The following is a 16,485-nucleotide window of genomic DNA, read 5'->3' on the forward strand; positions in this document are numbered from 1 at the left end:
CTCCAGAGTGCTCAAGAACAAGTAGATCACCCTAACTTAAAACAAGGGAGGCCTCTGTTGGGCTCCACCAAAGGATTGGTGTTGAGTGGTAGTTTTTAGATTTTCCAGATACACCTTCCTGGTTATATCAACATTGAGCACCTCCTCCCCTAACCAGCCACTTCACAGACACTCCTGCCTATTGGCCTCTAAAGTCTTTCCAATCCCTGAATGAGCTGAAAGGGTTGGGTTACAAGAAGATACAAGATATATATTAACGCCGTCAACAAAAATAAATGAGTGGATTCAATGGGGAGACCACCTCCCAAAACCCATAAATAGTATATAACCCAATCAGTCCTGTTCACTCTCATTGCTTACTTGTAAAACTGGGAAATAATTACAGTGATGCAGACCACAGTCAACCCAACCCAGTTTCATTTCTTTTTTTTTTTTTAAGTTTATTTCTTTATTTTGAGAGAGACAGAGATGGCTTGAGTGAGGGAGAGGAAGAGAGAGAAGGAGACACGGCATCCGAAACAAGCTCCAGGCTCTGAGCTGTCAGCACAGAGAGAGCCTGATGCGGGGCTCAAACTCACGAACCTGTGAGCTCATGACCCGAGCTGAACACTCAACCGACTGAGCCACCCAGGCACCCAACCCAGTTTCATTTCTTAGGCCATCAGTGGATTGTTTTTTCCCATCATTCACGTAAGTTTTGCTGCCATTGCTAAGAGTAATACCGTAGAGTTTAGGATATACTTTTTCTTAAAAGAGACTGTGTTCGACCTTTTTTTTGCGGGGGTGGGGGGAGTCTTTAACATTATTTGTTATCAAACTAGAAAACTGATTTTAGATGTTGGAAACAACTCTTATATCTTCAGGAATTTCTATCTTTAATTGCTTACATACCCATTCAGCAAATGGTAGATGCTGGTTATGTGCTAGACATTGGGCGTGGAACCAAGTGAGGTAGAGAACGTCCACGGGCATAGACCCCACCATGGAGATGGGCAAACAAATAAGCAGGCTGTTTATAGTATGCTGTTAAATGCCTGAAGTTTAGTACATCTGTTTTATTTTTCTTGCTCTTCTGATTAAGAAAATGAGTGTAATTTCCAGAGTCGGCAAACCTGGAACATAATGAAACCTAGTCCCCAAGTAAGGAGGAAGGTGATCAAGATGGCTAGAGTTTGAACCTAGTCAACCAGGAGGGGGGTGTGTGTGTGTGAGAGAGAGAGAGTGACAGACAGACAGACAGACAGACATAGACACAGAGATCTTTGTTCTGTCTGAATTCCCAACACTGCCTTGGACTAGGAAGAGCCTAATGCCAACAATCCCCTAACTCAAGTGCCTCTCAGAAGATCTGAGTACCTAGTCTAACGGTTAACTGAGCTGCCTTAAGGGTCCAATCACATCGGAACTCTTGCAAATTGTGTTTCTATTATTGTGGTTATTGTTGTTGAACTCATTGTTATTCCCTGATTTCCTTGATTTGCCCATGTGACAGAACCCGTCATAAACCAACATCTGAAGATGTTTAAGTGAGTAGATGAGAGAGTGAGTGGTAGCATAGGAAGGGCACTGGAGCAGACAGAACAAGGTTTAAATGGAGGTTCCTTCATCCCCTGCTTGTGTGAATTTAAGGAAGTTCCTGAATCTCTTAGACCTGCAGTTTCATACTCTGTCAAAGGTGGTTATAAAAAAGGCTGTTGCATTATTTGGGGGAAGGTTACATTAGATGTGGGAGGGGAGGGGGGTTCCTAGCAGATCTGGGCAACTAACCGTCCCAGCTTGCATGGGAGCGTCCAAGTTTTAATCCTGAAAGTTTCGCATCCTGGGAAACCCTCAGTCCCAGGTAAAATGTGCAGGCTGGCCACCCTAGTCCCTTCCCCAAGCCTGTGAAACTGTTTCTGGGTTGCTGTTATCCTTAAAAAGGAAGTGTTAACTTCCAACCAGCCTCACTTCCTTCCTCCGTTTTTCAGCTCTGAATGTAGAAAGGACCCTAGGTTAAAAAGCAGCACCAACACTTGACACAGAGCCATAAACATCTAAATTACCTATAAGCTCTCACCAATTTGCACTCTGCTTACATGGAAGACTTAAATATGCAAATTATAACTTCAGCTAAATAACAGCAAAACGAACGACATACTAGGTTTTTAAAAACAGGAAATGGGAAAAGATTGCTTTGTTTCCAGCCCCCTAGTAAGGCCCCTTTCCCCCTTTTGGTGGTTTATAATTTACTCTTGTCTCTCATTTCTGATGCCCACTCCATACCTTCCCGCACACATGTCTCAAATGTTGTTTTCTTCTACTGAACTAAAACTTTCCTTCAGAACCAACCCATCGTAGCTCTGCTGGAAGGGATTTTTGAGGCCAAAAAGGCCTTTCTCAGGTAAACGTTCTGGGAAGTGGACCAAACAATTATTCCCTTTGCCCACATGTGGCCACCTGAATTTCAGTCTATGGCACCTCTCTTGGTTCTGCCGTCAGCAGTTGTTCAAAAACAGTGTGTCAAGGGGTGCCTGGGTGGCGCAGTCGGTTAAGCGTCCGACTTCAGCCAGGTCACGATCTCGCGGTCCGTGAGTTCGAGTCCCGCGTCGGGCTCTGGGCTGATGGCTCAGAGCCTGGAGCCTGTTTCCGATTCTGTGTCTCCCTCTCTCTCTGCCCCTCCCCCGTTCATGCTCTGTCTCTCTCTGTCCCAAAAATAAATAAACGTTGAAAAAAAAAAAATTAAAAAAAAAAAAAAAACAGTGTGTCAAAATTATCTGATGGTATGCTGTGGAGAGGCTGAGGTGGGAGGGCTCTGGCTCTATTTCTCCTAAATGGAGAGAGGAAAATGCAGATTTACTTTCAGAAGTCACAAGAAGAAAAGCTGATAGATTTGGACACATAAAAGTTAACTCCTTCTGGGGCACCTGGGTCCCTCAGTCGGTTTAGCATCTGACTCTTAATTTCGGCTCAGGTCATGGGATCAATCCCCATGTCAGGCTCCACACTCAGTGTGGAACCTGCTTAGGGTTCTCTCTCACTCTCTCTCTCTCCCTTTGCACTTCTCCCTTACTTTCGCTCACTCACTCTCTTTCTCTCTCTCAAAATAAAAATTTTTAATGTTTTTTAAAAAGTTAACTCCTTCTTTATGCAGGAAATATTATAAATATCATTTGTAACTGCAATTGAAAGGGTGTCTGGGTGGCTCAGGGGCTTAAGCATCCGACTTGGCTCAGATCATGATCTCACAGTTTGTAGGTTCAGGCCCCACATCACGCTCTCTGCTGTCAGTGCAGAGCCTGCTAGAGATCCTCTGTCTCCCTCTCTCTCATCCCCTCCCCCTGCTTGCCTCTCTCTCTCTCTCTCTCAAAAATAAATAAACATTTAAAGAAGAAATTAAAAAATAAACTTCAGGGGCACCAGGGCGGCTCAGTTGGTTAAGCGTCCAACTGCAGCTCAGGTCATGATCTCACGGTGTGTGGGTTCAAGCCCTGCATCGGGCTCGGTGCTGACAGCTCAGAGCCTGGAGCCTGCTTCGGATTTTATGTCTTCCTCTCTCTCTGTCCTTCCCCCCCACAGGCTTTGTCTCTCTGTCTCTGTCTCAAAAATAAACATTAAAAAAAATTTTTTTAAACTGCAACTTAAAAGAATATTTGGCACATACATGATTCAGTTAATGATCTTAATATGAAAAGAATTAGTATATCAAAAAGAAAGAAAAAAACTAAGACCCCATTAGAAAAAAATGAACAGACACAAAGATTAGGTATGAAGCAAAGATACTCCCTCTCACCACTCCTTGTCAATACCAAACTGGAAGGTTGTGCTAATGCAATAAAAGAAGAAAAGGAAATTAAAATATACAGATTGGAAACAAAGACATAAAACAATTTTTCCTGTCAGATGACATTATTGTTTATGTAGAAAATCTGGAAGAATTGACCCAATAAATAAATAAATAAATAAATAAATAAATAAAATCAAACCTGAAACTAACAAGCAATTATACCAAGGTTGCAGGATACAAGGCTGATATACAAAAGTCAGTCACATTCTTTTATGCTAGCAGTGAACAAGTGGAATTTGAAATTAATAACACAATATCATTGGGGCACCTGGGTGGCTCAGCTGGTTAAGCATCTGACTCTTGATCTCAGCTCAGGTCTTGATTTCAAGGTTGTGAGTTAGAGCCCTGCATTGGGCTCCACTCCAGGCATGGAGCTTGCTAAAAAACAAACAAACAAACAAACAAACAAACATAACAAACAAAAAAACACAATGTCATTTATATTATTACCTCAAAAGATGAAATACTTAGATATAAACCTAGCAAAATAGGCATAAGATCTATATGAAACTATAAAGCTCTGATGAATGAAATCAAAGAAAAATTAAATAAATGGAGAGATATTCCATGTTCATAGATAGGAACACTCAATCTTGTCAAGATGTCAGTTCTTCCCAAATTGATCTATAGATTCAACACAATGGATGTGGCAAACATTCTAAAGTTTATATGGAGAGGCAAAAGACCCAGAATAGCCAACATGATATTAAAGGAAAAGAATTTAAAAAAAAATTTTTTTTAATAAATAAATAAATAAAAAGGGGGCACCTGGATGGCTCAGTTGGTTGAGTGTCTGACTTTGGCTCAGGTTGTGATCTCACAGCCCGTGAGTTTGAGCCCCGCATCAGGCTCTATGCTGACAGCTCAGAGCCTGGAGCCTGCTTTGGATTCTGTGTCTCCCTCTCTCTGACCCTAACCCACTCACATTCTGTCTCTGTCTCTCTCAAAAATAAATAAATACTAAAAAGAAAAATTTTTAAATAAATAAATAAAGGAGAAGAATTAATTTGGAAGACTGACACTACTCAACTTTAAGGCTTACTGTAAAGCTATAGTAATCAAAACAGTATGGTATTGATGAAACAGTAGGCAAATAGATCAATGGAACAGAATAAAGAACCCGGAAATAAACCCCCATAAATATAGTCACTGATCTTTGTTTGACAAAGGAGCACAGGTAATAAAATGAAGCAAAGATAGTCTTTTCAACAGATGGTGCTAGAACAACAAATTAATGGATTGTATGGCACTACTACTCTACCTATGAGAATTACAAAAATCCAGAACACTGACAACACCAAAAGCTCTTGAAGATGTGGAGCGACAGGAACTCTCAGTCGTTGCTGGTGGGAATTCAAAATGGTACAACCACTTTGGAAGACTGTTTGGCAGTTTCCTATAAAACTAAACATATTCTCACCATATAACCCAAAATCATGCAGCTTTATTCATAATTGCCAAAAGTTGGAAGCAATCAAGATGTCTTTCAGGAGGTGAGTGGATAAACTGCGGTACATCCAGACAACGGGATGATATTCGCTGCTAAACAGAAATGGGCTATCAAGGCATAAAAGACACGGTGAAACATTAAATGCGTATTACTAGGTGAAAGAAGTCAGTCTGAAAAGGCTACACACTGCATGATTCCAACTATATGACATCCTGGAAATGCAAAACTATGGAGGGTATAAAAAGATCAGTGGTTCCTAAGGGTTAGGGGTTGGGAGAAGAGATGACTGAATGGAGCGCAGGGATTTTTAAGAGTGAAAATACTTTGTATGATAATGTAATGAGGGATACGTGTCATTATACATTTGTCCAAACCCATAGAATATACAACAGTAAGAGTGAACCCTAATGTAAACTATGGTCTCTGGGTGATTATGATGGTTATCTAGGTTATTAATTTTAACAATCGTACTCTCTGGTGAGAGATTTTTATAATAGGAGAAGCTATGCCTGTGTAGGTATATGGGAAATCTCTGAACAGCAGTCCCCCCCACCCTTACTCATGGTTTTGTTCTCTGAGGTTCCAGTTACCTATGATCAACTGTGGTCCAGAAGCAGATGATCCTCCTTCTGATGTATCATCCAAAGATCAGTAGTGGCCTAAAGCTATGTCACAATGACTAAGTCATTCACCTCACTTCATCTCATCACATAGGCATTTTATCATCTCACATCATGAAGGGGGAGTACAGTGCAATAAGATTTTGAGAGAGAGAGAGACCATATTCACACTTTTATTATAGTATATTATCATAATTGTTCTATTTCATTATTAGTCGTTGTTAATCTCTTACTCTGCCTAATTTATAAATCAAACTCTACAATAGGTATGTGTATGTAGGAGAAAACATAATAAAGACAGGATTCAGTTCTATCTGTGGTTTCAGGCATCCACTGGGGGTCTTGGAATGTGTCCCCCATGGGTAAGGAGATGCTACTGTACCTTTCGCACGACTTGGCTGTGAACCTAAAACTGGTCTAGAAAACTCTTCTTTACAAAAAATGAGCAGACACAAGTAGGAAGCACATAGACAAACCAAATGTTCAATTTCACAAGTAAAGATTAACCATTGAGAAACTATTTTCTACTTATCAAGTTAGCATAGTCACAAAACCTAAAACTCCATGCTGCTGTGAGTGGGGTAGAAAGCCAAATGGTCATTCGGGGTTTTCAGACTGTAAGCTGGCTTGACCTTTTTGGAATCATGCATTTCTTCTTCCTTTTTTTATTTTTAATTGAGGTATAGTTGATAAACAATATTACATTAGTTTCAGGTGTGCAATGTAGTGATTCGACATTTATATCCTCCCAGCCATTCTGTCAGGTGGGTGCCTTCGCACATCTTTTCTCTGGTGCAATATCTGTGTATTTTCTCCTCTACTCTCCATGAGCAGATTTATAGCTGTATGAAGCTTACTTTTAGGTTCTGGTGAGAAGGGGGATCCAGAATCTGAACGTTCTCTGCTCTTTGCCAAATATACGACACTGGCAGATAGAAGATAAGGAGTGGTGGAAAGGACCTAGGAGGTTTAGGTCAGAATAACTGGGAATTCTCTCCTCTTTTGAATATGACAACCTCGAAGGGAAGAGGACTCTTAACAACAAGAGCGAACACTAATCGAGTGTTCATTGCTAGCTACGTGCCAGGTACCACGTTGCCAAGTATCTTTTATCAATTATGCCACTGTCCCCTTGCCTAGAGGAAGGTGCAGTTGTTCTGGAAACTGAGGCAAAGAGGTCTCTGTAAAGGTCTGCCTCTATGGCCACATCCAGGATTCAAGCCCAGACATCATTACTATTTAGGGAGCCCTTTACTTGGTTTCTAGTTTGAGGCATTGCCAGAGATATGCAGGTAAAAATGATGAGCGGAATAGAAAGCAAAATATCTAAGCTAGATACAGAGAATACAGAGTTTGCTGCAAAGATGAGACAGTCAGTGCTGGCTGGCATTTTCACACACACACACACACACACACACACACACACACACACACACATACACACACGGACACACACTGCTGTCTGAACAGATCCCATTCCTCCCTGTTGTCTGGAAGCTCCTAGAGGTCCAGGATAGCATTCTGAACATTTTGGTAATCTCTTCAGGGCTAAAGAGTCTCTCCCAGAGAGTAAAAATAATAAATATTTGTTGAACACATGAGATCCTAGCTACAAAACACAGCATTTTCCACTCACAGTATTATTCTTGACGCCCTAGAGTTCTTACCTAAAGAGCAAACAATAAACCCAACAATATTTATAACGGTGAACTTCACGTGTTAACTTGGCTAGCTCGTACTACCCAGATATTTGGTCAAACATTATTCTAGATGTTTCTGTGGAAATATTTTTAGATGAGATTAACATTTAAATGAGTGGACTTTGAGTAAGGCAGATTACCCTCCATAATGTGGGTAGGACTCATCCAATCAGTTGAAGGCCGTTACAGAAAAAGACCAACCTCCCCAGAGGACAAGGGAATTCTGCTAACAGATAGCCTTCAGACTTGAACTGTTTTGACTGTTCCCTGAGTCTTCAGCCAGCTAGCCTACCCTACAGATTTTGGACTCACCAGCCCCCAGAATCACATGAGTCAATTCCTTAAAATAAATCTCTTCATATATGTGTGTGTGTGTGTGTGTGTGTGTGTGTGTATAATACACATCCTATCAGTTTGGTTTTGTTTCTCTAGTGAACCCTAATACCCTAACACTATACTTGACTGATTTTTTCCTACATACTGGTCCTGATTATGTTCCCCCAAATATTAACTAGCACCCACTGTGTGGCCAGGAGCTAGAGTTGCAAAAGGTCAATGAGGAGACATCAAGAACCCCACAGTCTGAACTTGCCTCTGACCATGACCCTTTGAAGAAATAGACTACTTCTCAAAGCTCTATGGCTGTGGCCACAGCATGGGAATTTGTGAACATAAATGTAGGTTTGGCCCACACCAATGCTGTGAGGAGAGGGCCATGATAATTTAAAACTAAAAATAAAAGGGACGCATGGGTGGCTCAGTCAGTTAAGCATCCGACTGTTGGTTTCAGCTCAGGTCATGATCTCACAGTTTGTGAGTTCAAGCCCCGCGTCAGGCTCTGCACTGTTAGTGCTTGGGATTCTGTCTCCCTCTCGCTCTGCCCCTCCCTTCCTCTCTCTCCCTCTCTCTCTCTCTCAAGAATAAATAAAATAAACATTTAAAAAATTGGGGCGCCTGGGTGGCGCAGTCGGTTAAGCGTCCGACTTCAGCCAGGTCACGATCTCGCGGTCCGTGAGTTCAAGCCCCACGTCAGGCTCTGGGCTGATGGCTCAGAGCCTGGAGCCTGTTTCCGATTCTGTGTCTCCCTCTCTCTCTGCCCCTCCCCCGTTCATGCTCTGTCTCTCTCTGTCCCCAAAATAAATAAACGTTGAAAAAAAAATTTTTTTAATAAAAAAATAAAAATAAATAAATTAAAATTAAAAGTGGAGATAATAGATCCAGGTCTAACACAGAAAAGGCATGGCCTTTAAGGCTATAAGGTTTAAACTAGTGACCAAGAAGTGGCAAAAGTAGAGAGAAGCTTGTGGAGAAGCAGAGATGAGTCAGAGCTAAATATGCCAGCTCAGAATAAAGTAGCAGGGCTCTTCCGTGGGAGTGTTGGACTCAAGGAGGAGAAGGCACCACTTGGGGAAGATTTTACTGACCATGCCATCAGGATGTCCAGAACCTCGTCTGGATTGCAATAGCCAGCCTGAGTCAAGGGCACGATCTGAGAAGTGGAACAGAAAAGGCATTACTTCCTCACTATCCAGGGGAATTGAGAGAGAGGGTTGCACCCAGGACCAGGAATAGAAAACAGTTTGGTTTAGAAAATGGAAGAGAAAAGCAATATAAAACTCTGCAGTGGTAAAGAAGACCCCACTGGCCAGTATAACAAGACCGTGCTTGCAAAAAAAAAAAAAGGACTGAGTGCTCACAACTTAACTACTTGGATAATGTATTAGAGGCACACAGTAGATGCTTAACAAACATTTGTTGAGAAAAATGAATGAATGAACAGGAATGGATGAGACATGCTGACAGCTGAACGAAGGAAGAAAACCAAAGAGAAGTAGGAGAAAAGACTGAATGCCAAGGAGGAGGCCTGTACAGAAACCTCAGTGCTCTCTGGTGCGTGGTGGACAGTTACCACTTCTGCCTGGGACGGCTTATTTCTTCATTCTGGTGCCCTCCCAGCGTCTGGGACACACATCTGTCCCAAAGCTCACGCTCCATCGTGCCTTTGCCGATAACGCTCAGATATTCTTAGCGAAGTTATCCTAGAGCTGGTACCTTCCTTTTCCTCCCCTTCTAAAACATTTTTCTAATTAGATAATTAATATCTGGTTATTTATTGAAAATTAAGAAATGCTCTGACAAGGGAGAAATCACACATTATTTTCACCATCCAAAACACACACACATACGCCCAGTTAATGGTGAGTTATTTCTGATCTTTTTTCTATAGGTAATGTTGCATCTTGAAATGGTTGCAACCATTCTACATACACAGTTTTGTGCTGTTCTACCTATTAGCATTACATCTGTAATAGTTTTGTAAGAAATATGATGCTGGGCGTTTTTTTATTATAAAGTGAAATACACAGAACATAAAATTTACCATCAGTGACATTTAGTGCCTTCACAATGCTGTGCAACTATCACCACTATCCAGTTCCAGAACATTTTCATCACCGCAGAAAGACACCTTATACCCATCAAGTAGCCATGGTCCACAGCCCCCTCTCCACAGCCCGTGGCATTCACTGATCTATTTTCTGTCTCTATGGATGTGCCGACTCTAGATATTTCACAAATGGTATCATACAATACATGATCCTTTGTGACCAGCTTCCTTCCCTTAGCATAAAGTCTTCAAGGTCCATCCGTGTTGGACCGTGCGTCAGCACTTCATTCCTGTTTATGTGATACTGTTTTAAATTTGACGCTTTGGGGGCGCCTGGGGGGCTCAGTCGATTGAGCATCCAACTCTTGGTTTCAGCTCAGGTCATGATCTCGTGGATCATGATTCAAGCCTCGTATCAGGCCCCACGCTGGCAGTGCGGAGCCTGCTTGGGATTCTCTCTCTCTCTCCCTCTCTCTCTCTCTCTCTCTCTGCCTCTCTCTCAAAGTAAATAAATACACTTTATTTTTATAAATAAATAAATAAATAAATAAATAAGACTCTTTGGCTCAAAATTCTGGTATGGCTCCCCCTTGCCTAACCAAATAAAATCTGAGCTTCCTCACATGGCATTCACTTTTCTACAAAACCCTGTCTGCCCCTCTTACCTGTACCAGCCCCCACCACTTATTGGCCTCTGTGCCTCTGCCTAAGCCCCAGTCTCTGTATCTCTGAGTCCATGGTTCTCAAAGCATGGAGCCCTGCCCTGCCCTGGAGCAAGGCATTACCCGGGAAACTTTCATACTAACTCAGAGCCCCAATTCTGTGTTTCAACAAGCCCTCCAGGTGATTCAGATGCACCTAAAATTTAAGAACCGTTTGGTCTACATCACACCAGTCCTCAAGTCTAGTTCATACGCTGTGGCCTTGAAACTTTAGCTTTCTCTCCTCTCTTACTTCCCATTGGACCTTATCATACCTCCTTGAGAGGACTTCTCACTTTTTATACTATGTTGTAGTCATCCCTCCATTCCCAGACCTCGCTGTGCCATTTATTTTATGGAAACACTGAGAAGGAGGTTGGAGAAGATGATTTTGAAGGTTGTCTCTGGCTGAGATGCCAGGCATGAGCTCCCAAGGACAGGCCTGGCAATGTCCTATACTTTCCATTGTACATTGTAGCTGGAAGGGTTGGTCCCAAGTTATATATGACAGACTTCCACCAATCTGCAGAAGAGTGAAAGCCCTAAGATGTGTCTTTAAAAAAATCCTACGCCGTGGCCCATGTCAGCAGAGACTGGCACATTATACCACAGCAGACATTAGGCAAGCAGGAGAAAAGTTCAAGATAAACAGGACGAGACGGGACAGACCTCATTCTCCCAACCATGACCGGCGAGAGAATAATAGATTATTTACACTATTCATGTTTGAGTTAACTGATGGCAAACTCAACACAGCTCCTTCAGAAAGGAGTTTAGTTTTCCTCGCTCATTCCTACTGCTATGTTTACAAAAAATCTTAACTGAATTAAAGGAGCCCACAGCAGATGCTTTTTTAGAAATTCCACCCAGTTTAGAAAGACACTTTCCTCTGAGGAATGTTCCTTCCACCAGAAATCAGTGGGGAATTGGGAGGATGGGAGGGCCAGGCAGCTATGGTTTTACTACCCACCCAACTTCTGGCCACTGATCTGACCCCAGGTGGGCACGGGTGGATATCTGATTGAAAACAGGCCAATGAAATTCTTCTCACCGGAATTTGGAACTGATGCTCTGAGGTTCTATTCAGTGTCTGCGTGCAGCTGGAATAAAGGTGATATAAACCCAGGTGAGATAACATGAGCCACATGCATGAAGTTGAAGAGGGCGTGAGGCCAATTTGTAGAGAGACAAATGGGCTTTGACCATGTTTCAAGGGGGAGAGAGAGTCTATGAAAAAGCTGTTCCACTCAGCCCTCCAGGTTGGGCTTGAATGAGGTTATCCACATTCACTGCCTTGGATTTCTGAAATACCCATGAAACCTAATATATTCCCCTTCCTCACTCAAGTGAGTGGGAAATGAGGTTCCGTTTCTCATACCCCAAAGAAATTCAGTTAAGACAGATCCTTCCAGGCAAACCCAACCCTGAATGACAATCCCAGTCAAGACTCTGGTGTCCCAGGAGGGCAACCCAGGCGCCCATTACTAGTCTAGGAAGGAGACTCGCAGGACCCCAGACACACGGGCACGACACCAGTCCTACCAACCAGTGGAAGCTCAAGAAATAGTGAAATATCAAGTAACCGACCTATTGCTTAAGAAGGATATCTGAAAGACTGGTGCGTTACAACTAGAGATGAATTAAGACAAGACAGCCACCTCCAAATATCACAAGCGTATTCGAAAAGAGGGGGACAGATGGGTGCCCAGTTTATTTCTTTTGGGATTTATACCTTACCTCATTTGAGGGCAAAAACTGAGCTGGCTAAATCCTGACATCCTCCAGATGGCAAAGCAGCAGTCAAGGAGTAGAAACCACAGAGTGACCCATTTCAGTTGGTCCATAGGAGAGACAACTCTCAGAGAGGTGTCTGAGTACGTTCTGAGCGAGGATTTGACAGTCTTCTCGTCTCTCTCAGAGGCTCCAAGCAAAGCCAGCTGGCAGGTGCGACTCCCTCCTGGGAGGGTGGTGGGACTCCATAATGGTCCCCAGTGGCTACCTAGCAACTTACAACAAGCATCTTGGCTTGTCCACTGTGAACAAGAACACTGTGTGAGTTCACACGGCCGAACGCAGCCGGTTTTTAAAAAATTTTCACCCTGAACTCATAGACCGCCTTTTTCCTTGAGGTCATTATTTCACTAACATGGCATGTGTAATGACACAAGTATGAGAACAGATGGAATAATGGATGAGTTTTTAATTTTTTATGTCACTCTTCATAGACAAAACATGGAGCTAGCGACATTACATCAGTTCCCCCATTTTTTTGTTTTGTTCTTCTGTGTGTGTGTGTGTGTGTGTGTGTGTGTTTATATTTCTTCATGGAATCCAAGAGCCTGGAACTACTCTGTCTTCTTTCTCACCTCCGCCATGACTTATTCATATATGAACTGTATGACCTTAAGCCCCCTTCCAACCACGGATTCTAGACTCTAGGGTTACACTTTATTTCCAATTAACCTTGCGATCTGTCTTAACACCTAATGTAGGATAGCATCAGGGTCTCCCTCTAGAACCTCTCTTGCCTTGCCTGAATGTTCTAGCCAAGCAGCTGCTGCCAAATGGAGAAATTTATAGTGTTACACTGGAATAGGCATTGGAGCTTTGCCTCAAACTTTCCATTTTGAAAATTTTCAGACCTACCAAAATGTTAAAAGAGTTGAACAAATTATTCAGATACCCTTCACTTAGTTTCACAAACTGATAACATTTGCCACATTTACTTTCTGTCTCTCTTTTACTGTATTATATAAAAAAACTTTTTTTTTTCTGGCTGACTATTCGTAAGTAAATTAGGGTAATCATGACATTTCACCCCTAAGCACTTTCGCAGGTATCTCCCAAGAACAAAAACATTCTCATATAAAACTACAATAACATTATCATTCTCAAGATATTTAACTTCGATAAGCGATTTATTAATATATTGTTGGGTGCCTGGGTGGCTCAGTCGATTAAGCGTCTGACTTCAGCTCAGGTCATGATCTCACAGTTGGTGAGTTCGAGCCCCACATTGGGCTCTGTGCTGACCGTGCGGAGCCTGCTTCAGATTCTGTCTCCTTCTCTCTCTCTCTCTGCCCCTCTCCCACTCACACTCTCTCTCTCAAATATAAGTAAACATAAAAAAATTTAATAAAAATAATACTGTTACACTAATAGATTGTTATAATAATTTGTCACTGTAATTAACTAATATAGAATATACAAACCACAGTTTCATGCCTTGTTCTACCTTTCGAGATTTTTGACATTTTTCAAAAGCGAGTTGTCTTGTAAAATGTCTTCTATGTTGTGGACTCATCTGATTGTTTTCCCTTAATTAGATGCGGGTTAAACATTTTGGCGAGAATACTACACAGAAGGTGCTGCATTCTTCCCATTGCCTCAGAGCAGGGGGCTCAGTTGTAAATGTGTCCCATTACTAAGGATCTTAATTCAGTTAAGATGGTATCCACCGCTTTCTCCATTGTAAATGTAGCTTTTCCCTCTGTATTTAATAAGTAATCTGACACCGTGAGGGTTTCAGATTCACCTTTCGCTTTTCCTGCCCCAGCCCTGCAGTCGGCTATTTCTCTAATGATCCCCGATCTTTTAAACACCAAGATTTTGGTGCTAAATGTTTAAGTGATATTGAAAAGAGCATATAGGCCCTTTCAATGAATTAGGTTAAACGAACAAACAAACCTGAGTTCATCCTAATACAACTACAGCCCTTCTTTCTCACCCCGCCACCATGACTTAGTGTTTCCTCTTCCCTTCAGTGAGAACCCTGGTTCCCAATAATACAAAACATGTCTATCCTACAATGTAGAGAAAATAGTTCCAGCATCGCTAAACCAATACCACTTCCTACAACAGACCTACGAAGCCTATTCATGTTTTCTCTGTAGATCTTTTTGTCCTCAAATCCACTAAGATTATACAGCACACATAGTTGTAGTTAATGGCATCCATTGCTTTCTCTGTGTGGTTGTGTAATTTGATGTACAGTTAGGTTTGGTTGTTTCTGTTTATATTCAGTTTGGGGTTAATTTTGATTTGTGCTATGGACTGAATTTTGTCCAACCCCCCCCCTCCAAATTTGTGTGTTGAAGCCCTACCCCCAGTGAGACTGTATTCAGAGATAGGGCTGATAGAAAGGATAATGATGGTTAAATAAAGTCATAAAGGTAGGGCCCTGATCTGATAGGATGATTGTCTTTCCAAGAAGAGACATCAGAGAGGATGCTCACGCTCTCTCTCTCTGTCTGTCTCTCTCTGTCTCTCTGCCAGAATGCTCTGAAGGAAGGATATGGGAGGATGCAGCAGGCAGGGGGTTGTCTGCAAGCCAGGATGAGAGCCCTCACCAGAAATTGAATTGGCCAAACGCTGGTATCATTTCCAGCCTCCAGGACTGTGAAAAAAATAAATTTCTGTTGTTTGAACCAGGACCTAGTCTGTGATATTTTGTGGTGGCAGCCTGTGCTTTGTTCTTTTACATATTGTTGGTTTCTTATGGGAGTTTGGGACATCTGCTTCTTTGGAAGAGTAAGGTTGTGGCCAGAATGAACATATAAATAAAAACCAAAAATAATTAGCAAGCATATACTCATCAGATGTCTGTATGTAAATTGTGTGTAATAATACCCCATAGCACTGTTGGAGTGAATCAGACAGTATATGAGATAATTCTTTAGGGAAACCAAACCTAAATGAGAGGTTAACCTGAAATATCAGATGGTCAGTGATGAAACCAGGACTGAAGTCACATTTTCCCTAGACTCAAAGCTTGCTTTTGAATATCATGATATACTACAAGGAAAAATAGGGGTTAATAAAGATAAACAAGAGTTTCAGGGATTTTGATGAGCCCATGGAAAAAGTATTCAATATGCATTTATAAGTAACAGGTGAATATATACACATGTATATATATTTTTTCCCAGTATGCATAAAGAAAAATGAACAGGTTGACTTGTATTTATCTGCAGAAGGGTGAGAACATGACTAAAAGCCTTGGGATTGATGGCCAATCTCCAATACCAAGTGTACCCCTTATCTTAGTCTCTCAGCAATGCATCTTTTGAAAAAGAACTCACTGTTAGGTGACAAAGAATTGCGAAATCCAGGTCAGTCCAAGAAAGCTCAAGGTTGTTTCAATTTCTCTCATTTCAGAGAGCTGGGAAAGAGCTGTGATGGCCATGCCAACACCTGCCGTGGAAGAAAAGAGAGGTGGCACAAGGTCACAAATTTTACTTTTGCAAAACATGGTCAGGGGGCCACGAAAATTCTCAAAGGAGACAGCATTTATAATTAAGATTTTAAGCCAGGATTGGGTCCCTTTCTTGGTATCTGTTTTAGAAGTATTAGAAGTGCCAATATTGATCCAAGAGACAGAGGGACTTAAAGTGTCTAAGTCCAAGGTTGCAGTCATCCCCAAGACCAGATCACCTCTGCTTTGACTGACCCCGGCAACAAGAGCCAATAAATCCTCTCTGGTTTGGGTGAGGTGTGGTTGAGTTTCACTTGCAAACAAAGACCCCTGATTAGTACATACATCAACACTAACCCTCACAGTAGCTGGTGAGAAAACTAGTAACAATTTGCTGTTTTGTGATGAGAAAACTAAATTTCAGATACTGTAAGTAACTTACTTAAGGTGATATTTAAGGTGATATTTAGCAAATGGCAGGCAAGATTTGAACCAAGATCCTGTGAGGCTGAAGCACTTTTCATCAGATTACATAATGGAATACATTATATATTCAACAGCTCTGTTAACACAAAGTTTGTTTTCTGAAAAAAAATACGACTATAACATGT

General features: G+C 41.7%; 1 long non-coding RNA gene across 1 annotated transcript; it reads left to right on the plus strand.

Annotated features, from left to right (window-relative positions):
- The first annotated feature begins 522 nt into the window (after positions 1 to 522).
- On the plus strand, positions 523 to 16,170 carry LOC111557227. Its single transcript, XR_002737080.2, has 2 exons — positions 523 to 690; positions 15,838 to 16,170. It is a non-coding gene; the product is annotated as an uncharacterized LOC111557227 (long non-coding RNA).
- Positions 16,171 to 16,485: the final 315 nt, after the last annotated feature.

The sequence above is a fragment of the Felis catus genome, chromosome D3 (assembly GCF_018350175.1).
Source record: "Felis catus isolate Fca126 chromosome D3, F.catus_Fca126_mat1.0, whole genome shotgun sequence".
Classification (NCBI taxonomy): Eukaryota; Metazoa; Chordata; class Mammalia; order Carnivora; family Felidae; genus Felis; species Felis catus.